Source organism: Sceloporus undulatus, chromosome 1 (genome assembly GCF_019175285.1).
Source record: "Sceloporus undulatus isolate JIND9_A2432 ecotype Alabama chromosome 1, SceUnd_v1.1, whole genome shotgun sequence".
NCBI classification, from domain to species: Eukaryota; Metazoa; Chordata; class Lepidosauria; order Squamata; family Phrynosomatidae; genus Sceloporus; species Sceloporus undulatus.
The window spans coordinates 196,741,175-196,754,142 of NC_056522.1; positions in this window are offsets into that span (position 1 = coordinate 196,741,175).

A 12,968-nucleotide genomic window follows, 5' to 3' on the forward strand; every position below is an offset into this window, starting at 1 on the left:
GTGTAAAAGGTCTACAGTGCATCTCATTGCCCTCTCCTATAATTAGGCAAGTTTAGGACTCCTCATAACACCAATGAACAATCACTGTAGAATTTATAGTCAATAACTGGTTGTTCAATTAATTTGAGGACCCTTTGGGATCATTTTTAGCCATTGTCTTTGAAGTACCCGATTTAACTCAATAGTCGATTGGGCCCGTATGTATCACTAATGAGGAAAGCCTTCCTTTTTTGCTCCTTCCTCTTGTACTGGAAGCAGACATCGACTGGGTGAAATTTACACATATTATTTTTGCGATGTGATAAACAAGTTCCTAGGGAATTGTTTCTGGCAGGTGTGACACTGCCCTCGGGGCTTTCCCACAAAGTCACTGACAGTCTGTCACAGCTGCCTGGCATCCCAAGGCTGCAAAATACTTCTGCAGGTTGAGGAATTCGCTCTTTCACAATTTCTCTGGTATCATGCATCTGACCTCTGTACAGTAATGATCACTCTGTATCTCCATATTTACGAAAGGAAGTGAAGATGAGGAAACAAGAACACAGCTTGGAGACACAGCTTTTTTGGATTACTGCTCCCAGGACATTCAGCTCATCAGTTATACTGGGTGAAGGTATTCTGAGAGTGAAAAGGGGGATCTTTTTTTCAAGCTATGATTCTGGAATCTGGGGCCTGATTCCTACTAACTTTAAACCAGATTGCAAATCGGTTTGAACTGGTTCAAATGACCCTGGTTCACACTTGAACAGAATTGCTGAAGCGATTCGCTAGACCCATTTAACCTGCATCTTTTTGATGCTGATTTTTTTCTGTGTCTTTTTGGATAAATCGATTCTGCACAAGTGTGAACCAGATGTGGATCGGAATCGATTTCAATTCCCCCTTTGACCAGCTGGAGCAAGTCCATTTTGAATTGATTCATTCGTGAATGTGAACCACAAGTGGGTTATTTTACAGAGAAAAATAAGTGTTAATGCTATATAGAGTATCCAGGATTCTGATTTTATTATTGAATTTACTTCATACTTATACTGGATGACTCCAAGCTAATAATGATGATATAACAGATTATATATATTTTTACCACTGAGGAAGACAATTGTCGAAACCCGTATGGTTTTTATTTGTATTTACTATTTGTATACTTTTACTCCCAACATATGTTCTAATGGAGTACATTCATTCCTGATATTATATGTACTTTACTGTTGGATAGCTTTATTTGTATGTCATCTGGGACTGCTAGTTTCCAACATTTGATATTTATTGTCAAAACTGGCATTTCTTATATTATAAACTTACCATCACACTGGTTAATAAAGGTTTTTTTATAATTTTTATAATCACTTTTCCCTAAGCTTTTTTGTTTTACCAATTTGTCCTTTTGGTTTAGGAAAACACCTTTGTGTGTTTATCAGAGGCATGAACGGAGACATAGTTCATCAGCACTTCTGGCCTAAACTGATTGGCAGGAGATCTCCAGGCTGTCAGATGGGAGTGTCTCCCAACTCTTCCTAGAGATGCCAAGGAATGAACTTCAAGGAACTATTACACACTAGGTTAACATGTTGCATTCATGAAGGCCTGAGAAATTACCCAATTACAGGAGATGAATTAAAATCAATTATTAAAAAACTGAAAAGGGGCAAGGCTCCAGGAATGGATGATTTCCCAAGTGAATTTTACAAAGTTTCTGAAACTAAATTAATTGGTCATTTGAAAGGATTTAGTGATATTTTACAGAGGAGGTGATATTCCTGTGTCTTGGAAAAATAGCATGTATTATAACAATCTCCTAAACTAAAATAACCCCACTCATGTTTCAATCTTTTGACCTATAACTTTATTGAATGAAGACCAAAAGAATTGTACAGCTATATTAGCACAACAATTGCACATTTATAAATCAATATATTTATTCAGATCAAACTGGATTTGTACCAAATAGATATTTCTCCGATATACAGTGGAGCCTTGTTATACGCTGGGGTTTGGTTCCAAGATCCCCCATGTATAACAAAATCCGTGTATGCTCAAGTCCCATTAAATATAATGACATAGCAAAATGGTGTCCCAAATAAAAAATGGAAAATCAAGGTTTGATATTTGAAATTTATACTTTTATTGAACATTTTCAAACCGTGTATGCTTGAATCCACGTATAAAAAATCTGTGTATAAGAAGGGTCGACTGTAGTTAGAAAGACATGGTTGTTGTTGTATGCCTTCTTGTCATTCCCAATTTATGGTGACCCTAAGGTGAACCTATCACTGAGTTTTCTGGGGCTGAGAATGTGTTACTCGCCCAAGGTCACCCAGTGGGTTTCTATGGCTGAGTCAGGAATTGAACCCTAGTCTCCAGAGTCGTAGTCCAGTGCTCAAACAACTATACCACATTGGCTTATTAAAGGACATTAAACACCATTTATACTTTTAAAAAACCTAGAAAACTTTTGGTATTACTCTCATTTGATACCCTGAAGGCCTTTGATCACTTGGGATGCCCTTATATGTCAAGATCATTGTATAAGATGGGTATGGAAGAATGGTTCATACCTACTTTACAGAGCGTACATGTAGATTTTCAGGCTGTGATACTTGTAAATGGAGTGGAGTCAAAACATTTTTATTTATCATGAAGAACAGGACAAAAGTGTCCACTTTCATCCATGTTATTTACTCTTGCCATCCAGTTATTAGCAAGAGCAGTTGGGATTGGCCCCAACATTATGGGAGTAAACACTGAAGGAGTAACTCACAAACTGCATTTATAGACAGACGATGCTGTGCTTTACATAACAGATCCAAAAAATGCTATTACAGCACTCAAAACTCTTTTGTCTAAATTTAAGAAATATTCAGGGTTAAACATTAATTCTAAAAAGAAATCTCAGTTATTTTATTTAAATACGACCATAGAAAGTCAAAAACAATTTATAAAACTGTCAAGACATCCCTGTTAGTTTTTCAAGTTTTCAATATTGGAGGTATTATTAAGGAAAGATATATCCCAGTTATCGTGTCATAATTATAAATATTTTTAAAATATACTAAGAAGCAATTGAAAGATTGGGAAAAATTGCAACTGAGAATGCTGGGAAAACTAGTAATAGTCAAAGCACATATTCTCCTTAAGTTCTTGTTTTTATTTCAAACAATTCCCTGGAGAACCAACTTCCAAAAAAAAATTCTGCCTTGCTAAAGACAAATTATATAATATTGTTAACCCCTTTCTTTAGGAAATAATCAGAATTTGGAGGACCTAAATTTTTACCACCTGCTATGCCACCCTTCTTATTACAAACTAGCTTTAAACATTGGAAATAAATACAAACAATATGAACAATGGAAAACGAAAGAATTATATACTACTAAAGACCCATTTTAAAAAAGTAATCCTTTATCATTAGAACAAACTGCAGCAAAACTTTCTGACATTGAAGTCGGATGGTTACAAAAGCTACAAATGCAGTCCTTTATTCATTAGATATATAAACATTTGGAGTCATAAGGGCACTGACTAAGTCTGAATGGGCATGCATTTCTCCTTCACGTGTTAAATGGCTGATATCCAATTTATATAAAGATATAATTGAAGGAACATAGAAGAGGAGAAGGGTCAAGGATTTAATAGATAACATAAAGGAATTTCTTAAAATGTCTATTTCAGAGGTACAGTGGAATAACATATGAACCTTACCCTCTTATGAATCAATATCAGCTTCTTCCAGGAAATGTTGTTTGAAGGCAATCCGTAGGTGGCATGTGACACTGTTTATATTCCATAAAAGTAATAATATTTCAGTTTTGTTGGTGGGACTCTGGAGTTGTTGGACCATGAGATTAAATGTGGTTGCGGTGCCCATAGGTGGTAGATTTTTGGAATAAGGTAACTGACTTTCTGAGGAAAATAACACACCAAGAATTATATTCTAGAGAAGTCTGATTATTATTAACCATATTTTGAAGGAAATAACACAAATGCACTGCATAAATGCACTGCTATATTGTTGGGGTTACAAGAACATGAAAAACATTTGAAGACCTATCATTTTGACATTAGCTAGACTCTGCCTGGGGAACTGCACTTTCAGAAAAATAGACTTGCTATAGGAGAAATGTAAAAAGACATGTTTGCGACAGTCTGGGCTACTTTCACTGCTTTTCATAACTGAGCAAGATTTATGGGGAGGTCCACCATCACATCAATGATCATTTTAGACATCATCATTTTACGTTGGTTATGCTATTAAAGGTAATTTGTGTAAACTTTATCCATACAGCTGATTTTGAAATTAACTTTTTGTACAGGTGTTGTGATTTCTGATCTTTCTTTTTGTCTTGTCTTCTTGTTGTTTTATTTTTGTTGGAAAATAAAATTTACACACACACACATACAGGTCAAGCCTGTCTTATCCAAAAGGTCAAGTCTGTCTTATCCAAAATGCTTGGGACCAGAAATGTTTTGGGTCTCCCCCCCCCCCCCCCGATTTTGGAATATTTGCATGTGTGTTATGACATATTTTGGAGATGGGGCCCAAGTCTAAACATGAAATTAGTTTCTGTTTCATACATATGATACACATAGCCTGAAGATAATTTCATACACAGGATTTTTAATAATTGTGAATTAAACAAAATTTATGTATACTGAACCATCAGAAAGGAAAGTCATCACCTATCTTAGATACACATATGGGCAATTTTGGAGTATTCTGGATTTCAGAATTCCAGATAAGATATGCCCAGCCTGTATATAAAAAGGACTAAACTATCTACAAGTGAAATAGGTGTTTTATGTACTGTGCTAAAGCCCTTCCACTGCCAGACATCAATGAAAACGTTCTATTGCATAACATGACATAGAAAAACTAGTTGGGGAAACTATCCAGGAGGCTATAAAAGTACAGGTATATCAAAGTAGGGCAGGTTTGTGAGGGAGCCCAGCTCTGCAGACAGCTAATAAGAAAACATCGCAGTCCCAGTGACAAAGCATCAAAGATAATAAGAAGTTAGACAGGCAATGTAAGTGAGAAAGTAAGTGCTACCCATTAATTTAATTCACTTAAGTCATTATTTAATCATCAGCTCATGCTGAAACAAGGGCCTTGCAAAGGGAATTAAATACTAGAGGAAGAATCTTTTAGTAATGTAACTTTCAAAAGCTAAACCCTGGAGGATACTATTCTGCAGAAACTTACTAGTCCTGTGGTTCTGGTCTAGGCACAGAGGAGCATTGAGTGGTCATAGCACACCTCAGCTGGATACTTAAATTAAACTCAAGTTTGGAAATGCAGTTAACATGCAAAGGCTGAAAGTATTTTAAGAACAAGGCCTATTTCTGAGACCTAGTTAAGCTAAAATGGACTAAAGTTAGGTTCCAGAAGAGGGCAGGGTTTGGAAAGCTGAACAACCTGAGTCAGAATGGTCTTGCATCTGCTGTTTTCACTTTCCCAAATGCAGGTATTCTGGAGCATTTGAGAAACTAAACATGACAGGGCATTGCTGCCCTGATGGTAAATGAGAGAACAAACAAGATGATCAAAGCATCAGAAGTGGGAGCTATCTGAGGATCCTGGATACCAACCCTGCCCCTTCCATTCTTCCATAGCTCATATGACTGAATTATCTTTGTATGGTAAAGGTAAAAACTGAGGACAGATGTTTACCTTTCTTTGGGAAAGCAGACCTGGGGAGATAGTAATCTTGGGGAAAATATTACACATTTTTGTAACTGGTTTGTGGAATATTCAGTTCAATGTTGCCTTGTAGTAAAAAATAGCATTGCTGGATGGGTTGTGTATGTCTTTCTGATCCATCAGCCTTCAGTACTGTCTTTGCTCTCTCTGTGCATGCTTAGCTTCTCAATGGGGGAAAATACTAGTTTTGTACAGAAACAAGAGTCTTATGCAAAGTATATTCTGCAGCAATTGCAGAAGTGAGAATGGGATGCGAGATCTCTTGAGGAGTCTGGAGAATCCTTGTGATGTTGTCTAGCTGTACAAAAAGGCCAGTCCTCCATAAAATCTGGGCAACAACAAGATTTCTTTAGGCCTCTATAATCATAGAGCTACCATGCTTTCTTGCAATGCTCTCATGAAGAAGCGCATAATTCTATTCAAGGATAATAGATTTTTGAAATTTAAGGATGTAGCAGTCTTTAGCACACCTATCTGTACTGTGGGAACCTCGACACTTGCATTACCCTATCGCTCATGAGAAACCAGCATCTCTCTCTCTCTTTCTCTTTCACACACACACACATCACCACCACCACACATACACAATTCAACTACAAACGCAACCACAAACCTCTGCCACTCCAATTTTTGAGAAAAACAGAATGATTTAAAGGAATTGTTTTAAAATGAAATGGTGTGGGCATTTAAAAAAAATTAAAGGGAGAATTTGCAAATATGAGAAATATAAGTATGTTTTGGGATTTGTCCCCTTCAACCCCAACTCCAGCTCTTTCAGCAAACATTCACATGTGAACCAACCCCTCAAAATGGTCTGAAGCATGTTGATCAGGCAGTGGCCAAAAGGACACTGGACACAGGATGAAGTGGGCTGGCATGACCAGAGTGAGTGTAGTATTTGTATGAAATAGTTCCCAGAGTCTAACTTCCATGTGCTCCAAATTGTGTATTTTCCTATGGTGGTTTTCAAATGCAGTGTTTGCCAAAGTGTCAGGCATTCAAATGAAATATGCTCTCAAGAATTAATGAAATAAAAAAGGCACAAAATCAAGTGAGACATGCATACTGTACAAACCACCAAACTATATTTCCCAGGTACTGTAAATCTCCTTAAGATGAAAAGAATTGACAGAGGAGAAGTACTTCACATATTGCTCTCTCAGACTATTCATCTAATCATTTTAAAATGTCATATTGTTAAGCTTTCAAAGTTCTCCTCCAGATTTCACAAGTGAAAGTGCAGAACAATCCCACCTTCGATATCAGAGCAGTTTAGAATAAGTATTATTAACAAAAGAACTGGCTGCATCCCAATATCTATTGTTGGCAAGCAAAACATAAAGTTTAGAATAAAAATGTTAAGTACGGTTGCCTGTTTTCTTGTACATCCTACTCTTCTCCCCACATTATTTTATTGCCAAAATATTCCCAGTCAGTGTGTTCCTCAATAATAAATAAAGAGCAATATTTAATGTTCAACAGAAAAGGATGCCAAAGAGGTATATCTTGGTATGTGTGTAGGTACACATGCACATACACATAGTTGCTTATATCCAATTGCTAGTCTCAAGCAATTTCCCATCTATGATTTTGGACATAAATGCTCTATGAATTCTTTTATACCCAAAGTAGATATATGAATGTGAGAGCTGGACTGTTAAGATAGAAGGTAACAAGAAAATCAATAGATTTGAGATGTGGTGCTGGAGAAGATTGCTGAGGACACCGCAAACAGCCAAAAAGACAGATAAATGGGTCCTTAAAGCAGATCAAGCCAGAACTCTCCCTGAAAGCCAAGATGACAAAACTTAGGCTGGTTTACTTCATACACATCAGGAGGAGGCATGAATCATTGGAAAAAACAATAATCCTAGGAAAGGTGGTGGGAAGTAGAAAGAGAGGAAGGCTGCATGCTAGATGGATGGATTCTATTAAAGAGATTTTGAGTATGAATTTGGGCAGAGCAATGCAGGACAGAGGATCCTGGAGATGTCTCATCAACAAGGTCACCATGGGTTGAGACCAATGTGAAGGCAGCCAACAACAAAGCAACACACACACACTTATTTGAGAGATCCTTGTTGGAACCAATTTGCCACAGATTATGTACTTCTCTGAAATCTGAGGGACTGAGAAAAACATTAACAGCTTTTAACTGCATGTATATAATAAAGCAAACAAGCCAGCATAAAACAATAGAGCTTGATTAAATGCATGCTGATTCCATGCTTCTTCCATTGCATAGAGTGAACCAAAAGCAGGCTTTCCAAGGTTGTCCCTTGCTCTTGCTTTTTCAGGAAACTAGATATTAAGTACCTGGATTATAAAACTCCTCAAAGTCAAGCCCACTTCCTTTGACGCTCAACTCCTACGAATGCCACACACAATCCAACACCCACCTGCCAACCCATAGAAAGTGAGCTGCTGTAGATCTCTCAAACCTGCACCCTCTTTCATTCCAGCCAAAGATAAAACACTCTGTAGGTCACAAAACAAATATAACAAGCACTGACGTAAAAAGGAAAGGAAAAGACCAGGATGAAAGTCTTTAGTCATCAGGAGGCAATGCAGCCATTTCAATTGCTTTATTATCTTTTATGACTAGCTTCCAAAAACTAAACAAGAGATTGGATGGGGTGTCCGAGTGTAAAAAAACAAAGCAAAACCCTCCACGCCATAATTGGAATACTTGAATTGTATGGAGAGGTTGTGGTGTTTTACTAAATTTGTACACCAAATAAATCACTTTGCTTTAACTCAGAAGAGATAATTCATTTAGCTGTGTTTGGGTCTGAATGCTGACAAGAATTGAATGACTGGGCTGGTGATTCATGAACACTGGGGAAAACTGCACTTCACTTGTGTTTGAAAGAACCAATGCCTTATTTTCTTCCCACTTTAATGTCACACTCCAGAGTGGCAAAGAAATCAAACAAAGGTAGGGCAACATGGATATAGCTTGGCTTGGCAGGTTGTGAATTGCTCCCATTAGAAGCATAAGAAGAGCTGTGCTTGATTGGACCCAAAAAAAGGCCCATCATCATCCTCTTCCTCCTCTTCATCCCAGGAGCAGCCCTTGCTCTCACTGTATTATGGTGTTTGCAATTGCTTTCCAACCATGTATCCTTCCTATTCCTGCCTATGCAGAAGGAGCCCTAGGACTTAAAGTTCCATATCAATCACATCGTTAGTTCCAATTAATCCTCTGTCTTCCCACCTTTTCAGCTTTCTACATAGTAATGAGGATTCTATCCTAGAGCAGGTTACTCTGGACCTCAGTAAATGTATTCTCTCTCCTCTCTCCTCCCAGGGACCCTGACGGTTTTATTGACTACCCAGTGGCCATGCTGGCTATAGGATTCTGGAAGATGTTATCCCAAAAGGACTTTTTCCAAGCTCTAGTCACAGGGATGTTTTTTCAAGGGACACAGAGTATAGAAGAACCCTACAAAGAGGCTTAATTTTCTAGTATTTTTTTTCCCAGCTGGCTTTAAAATGTACTAGTTTCATTCTCCTCCACTCACTTTCCCCCTTTGTCCTCAGTTTTCTTCTGTGCTTACTGAGACCTGGCATTCAGTACTGAAATCAGTTTCTGCGGGGGTGGGGGGGGGAATCCTGTATCTGAAATAATGTAATAGGTTTCCCTTGTGTATATAATAATGGCAATGCTGGCTGCAGAAATGAGACTTATAGTAGCACATCTTAAGGCTGAGGTAAATGGTAAGAATCAGTTATACAGAAAGCTTCTTCTTGTCTCAAAAGCCTGCTTATTAAGGAATGCTTATCAAGACAAAGCAGCATCTAATTGATATTATGCACTTCCTGACAGAGCATCCAAGCACAAGTTTCTAATAGTTCTTGATATGCCACAATCCCCTTGAGCTACATTTTCTTTTAATTTAGAGAAACACAATGAAATGCAATGACAGTTATTGCAAATTAGCTGATACTGAAATACAAACGTTTGGGAATGGAAACAGACAAACCGAAAGTTCAGTGGCGTTCCTTCAGTCTTCTTGCCAAAAGAACTGCTTTCACATTAGAAGTCAAAAACTGTGTAAAAAATAATTACAGTCACATTAAATTAAACACAAAATGCCCCTGATGTTACTGAAAGTCCCCAAGCAAGGAGCAGAGTTGCATGTGTCAAAATTAAGGCATTTTGGCACAGCTCAATGAGATGTTTTTTTAAAATCCCAATTGAACTTGTAGCATTTCTTAGGTCTAGATACCAGAGCAGGACTAAGTAGGGTTTCCTAACAATCAGAATCACCATGCAATCGTTGCAGTTGTTGGTTTCTGACAAGCATAGTTGTTTCTAAATATTCTAGGTCACCTTTCTACCCAAAGATACTCATAGTAATTTCAGATTTTTTGGAAATGTCCTCCCAGGTTGATTCTGGAAATGAATACAAAGATGTTAACCTTTGGAATAAAACCATGTGACTAGGGGCACATCTACACTGATGGGGAAAAAATCATCCTTTTCCTGGTCTGCAGTGGCCCTGCAGTGACCCCATTAATGCCACATTCTCACAGACACAGTGAGGTAGCATTGGCATTATCAGCCACATATTTTCCCCTGGTGAACTCACCTTTCCCACATTCCTAGCATGCATCAACCTATCAGCTAATAGCCCTGATTGTTTGTCTGTTGGTCTCTTGGATCCACTCTGATGTGATGCTTCCCTGTCCAGTAACATTTCTCCCTTTGCCACCTGAGTGAGAGAGAGGGAACTTTGGATGTACAGACACGGAAGACAAAGAAAAAAAAGCAAAATTGTATTTTATCTTTTGTTTATGAAAATGTTCAGCCATGTGATCAGCAGTGAGGGGTTAGATAGGACTACCCTCTTTCTCTCCCCCTGCACCTGAGTGTTGTGTTTTTAATGTTTTTACTCTTCCCTCCAATCCTTCCTCCAAACAGCATTGTGTAATTCTTGTTTTCACTTCAGGGGAAGGAGCCCGTGCACTCCCTCCTTCCTCGTGCACTATCCCCTGCAATCCTCCTCCCAACCCTATACATACATTGCAGATCTCTGCATGAATGAGTGAGGGGAGGGGATCGGAGGCAAGAACTGGGAATGTATGCATTCCATTCACTGAGGTGAAAACAAGGACAACATAAAGCTGATCAAGTTGGGGGAAGGACCAAGTAAAAACAGTAAAAATGAATGTGACACTTGGGTGAGAGGCAAGAAGAGGGAGGTGGTAACTTGATCTAACCACTCACCACTGATCTCATGGCTAGACATACACTGAAGTTACAGAAAAGGAACCATCTGTATCTCTAATCAGAAAACACTTAAGAGATTCTGTAAGAAATTTATACGACTGGCCAAAATGCAACAGTAAATATTGAGCAGTCCTATTAATTTCTGACTGGATCGCTTAAGTGTTTTTTGATTGGAGACACACATTTCAGTGGTTTCTCCTCTGTAGTATTTGTAAGCTGTTCCAAAGAATGTGAAAGATGTCATCAGAATGATTTTCTCCTTCTTTTGTTTCTCTTCACATTAATGTCCTCATATTTAAGGCCACTATATTTTTGGAAGTTAAATAAAAACATAATTTAAAATGTATTTCCTACAAAAGAGTTTGGAACTGGGGATGACTACTTGTTATATGTAAGCATGTGAAATGGAAACCCGATCACCTTCTTAAAATGTATGCGTGTGTAGGAGGGCAGTTTGATATCAAGATGGCACCGAGGGCTTATTTAACCTTCTCACTGCCTGCCAATTTCTCTTCTGAATCATAACCATTTTCCTCTCCCCAGGTGCTAGATGTATGTCTATGAGGACAGACACATCTGGGCTCTATTTTCTGACTTTATAAACCCAGCCACCTTGTAAGGCCTTTTACGCTTAAAGGCAACGACCTAGAAATATTGTGCTATTTTTGTTTTTTGCCTTCAATTAGTTTCTGAGTTATGGCAACTATAAGGCAACTCTATCCTGGTGTTTTCTTGGCAAGATTTGTTCAGGGGAGGTTTGCCATTGCCTTCCTTTGAGGCTGAGAGAATGTGACTTGCCCAAAATCACTCAGTGGGTTTCCATGGCTGCTCAGGGATTCAAACCCAGGTCTCTGAGAGTCCAATGAGAGTCCAACGCTCAAGCCACTATGCTGGCTCTCAGAAACATTTTAAAGAAATTAAAAATTGCTCGTTTATAAACTTTTCACCAAGTTTCCTTACAAGAGCTAGGCATACATTAGGAGGAGCCCTGGTGGCCCAGTTGTTAAATGCACTGCAGCCACGCACTTGGTTGTGAGTTCAATACCAGCCAGGGGCTCAGGGTCAACTCAGCCTGGCATCCTTCTAAGGTTGCTGAAATGAGTACCCAGCTTGTTGGGGGCAATTGGCTTACACACTGTAAACCGCTTAGGAAGGGCATCAATGCACTGCTAAGCAGTATAAAAATGTACTTGCTATTGCTATTGCAGGGCTATACTTTTGCGTCTACTGCAATTTGTGTATTTATTTATTTATTTCTGTATGCTTGACAAAAAGCTCTTTATTGCCCTCTGCCGGTCATCAAGAGGAGCGATCCTCAGACATCTACATTCCCACTTCCCAAAGCAAATGGATACAGTGTGTTCACAGGGTGACCGGATGTCCTAACTGCAAAGGAGGACAAGCACCACAAAATGCAAGATGGTCAAGAAAAATGTAGGTCATGACGAATAAAAGCCCAAAACACTTGTAGAAATATAAATCCATGCTTCTTAGTCATGCTCAAAAAGGAGGACATTATGGAATTCCTCCTGAACAGAAGGTTGAAATGTAGGACATGCCTGGGAAAAGGAGGACATCTGGTCACCCTCACCCTGCATATTCACCATCATCCTCTCTGGCCCACATGGGTAGAAATAAGAACAAGCTAACCCTGATAAAAAACCTGTGGCCTTTACATATTCAATTGAAACAGGTATTCAATTCCCACTTTCTTTACCCCACTCTCAAAGGTGATGGTCATTTAGATAGTTAATCTCTCTAGCTACAGAGAAAATATGCAAACTGTGAACCAGAAGCGGATTGGAATCGCTTCAAATTTGCCCTTCGTCTGGCTGGAGCCAAATCATTTTGAATCGATTCATTTGTGAATGCGAATCACAAGTGGGTTATTTTGTTGCCAGAAAATGACAGAAAATGCAATCAGGGCAAGTGTAGTTTAAGCCATGATCCGACGTCGAATAAGTCCACTGATTCTGATCGCTCACTGATTTATCTGTAAGTGGGAATGAGGCCATAGCCAAGATCATAGGACAC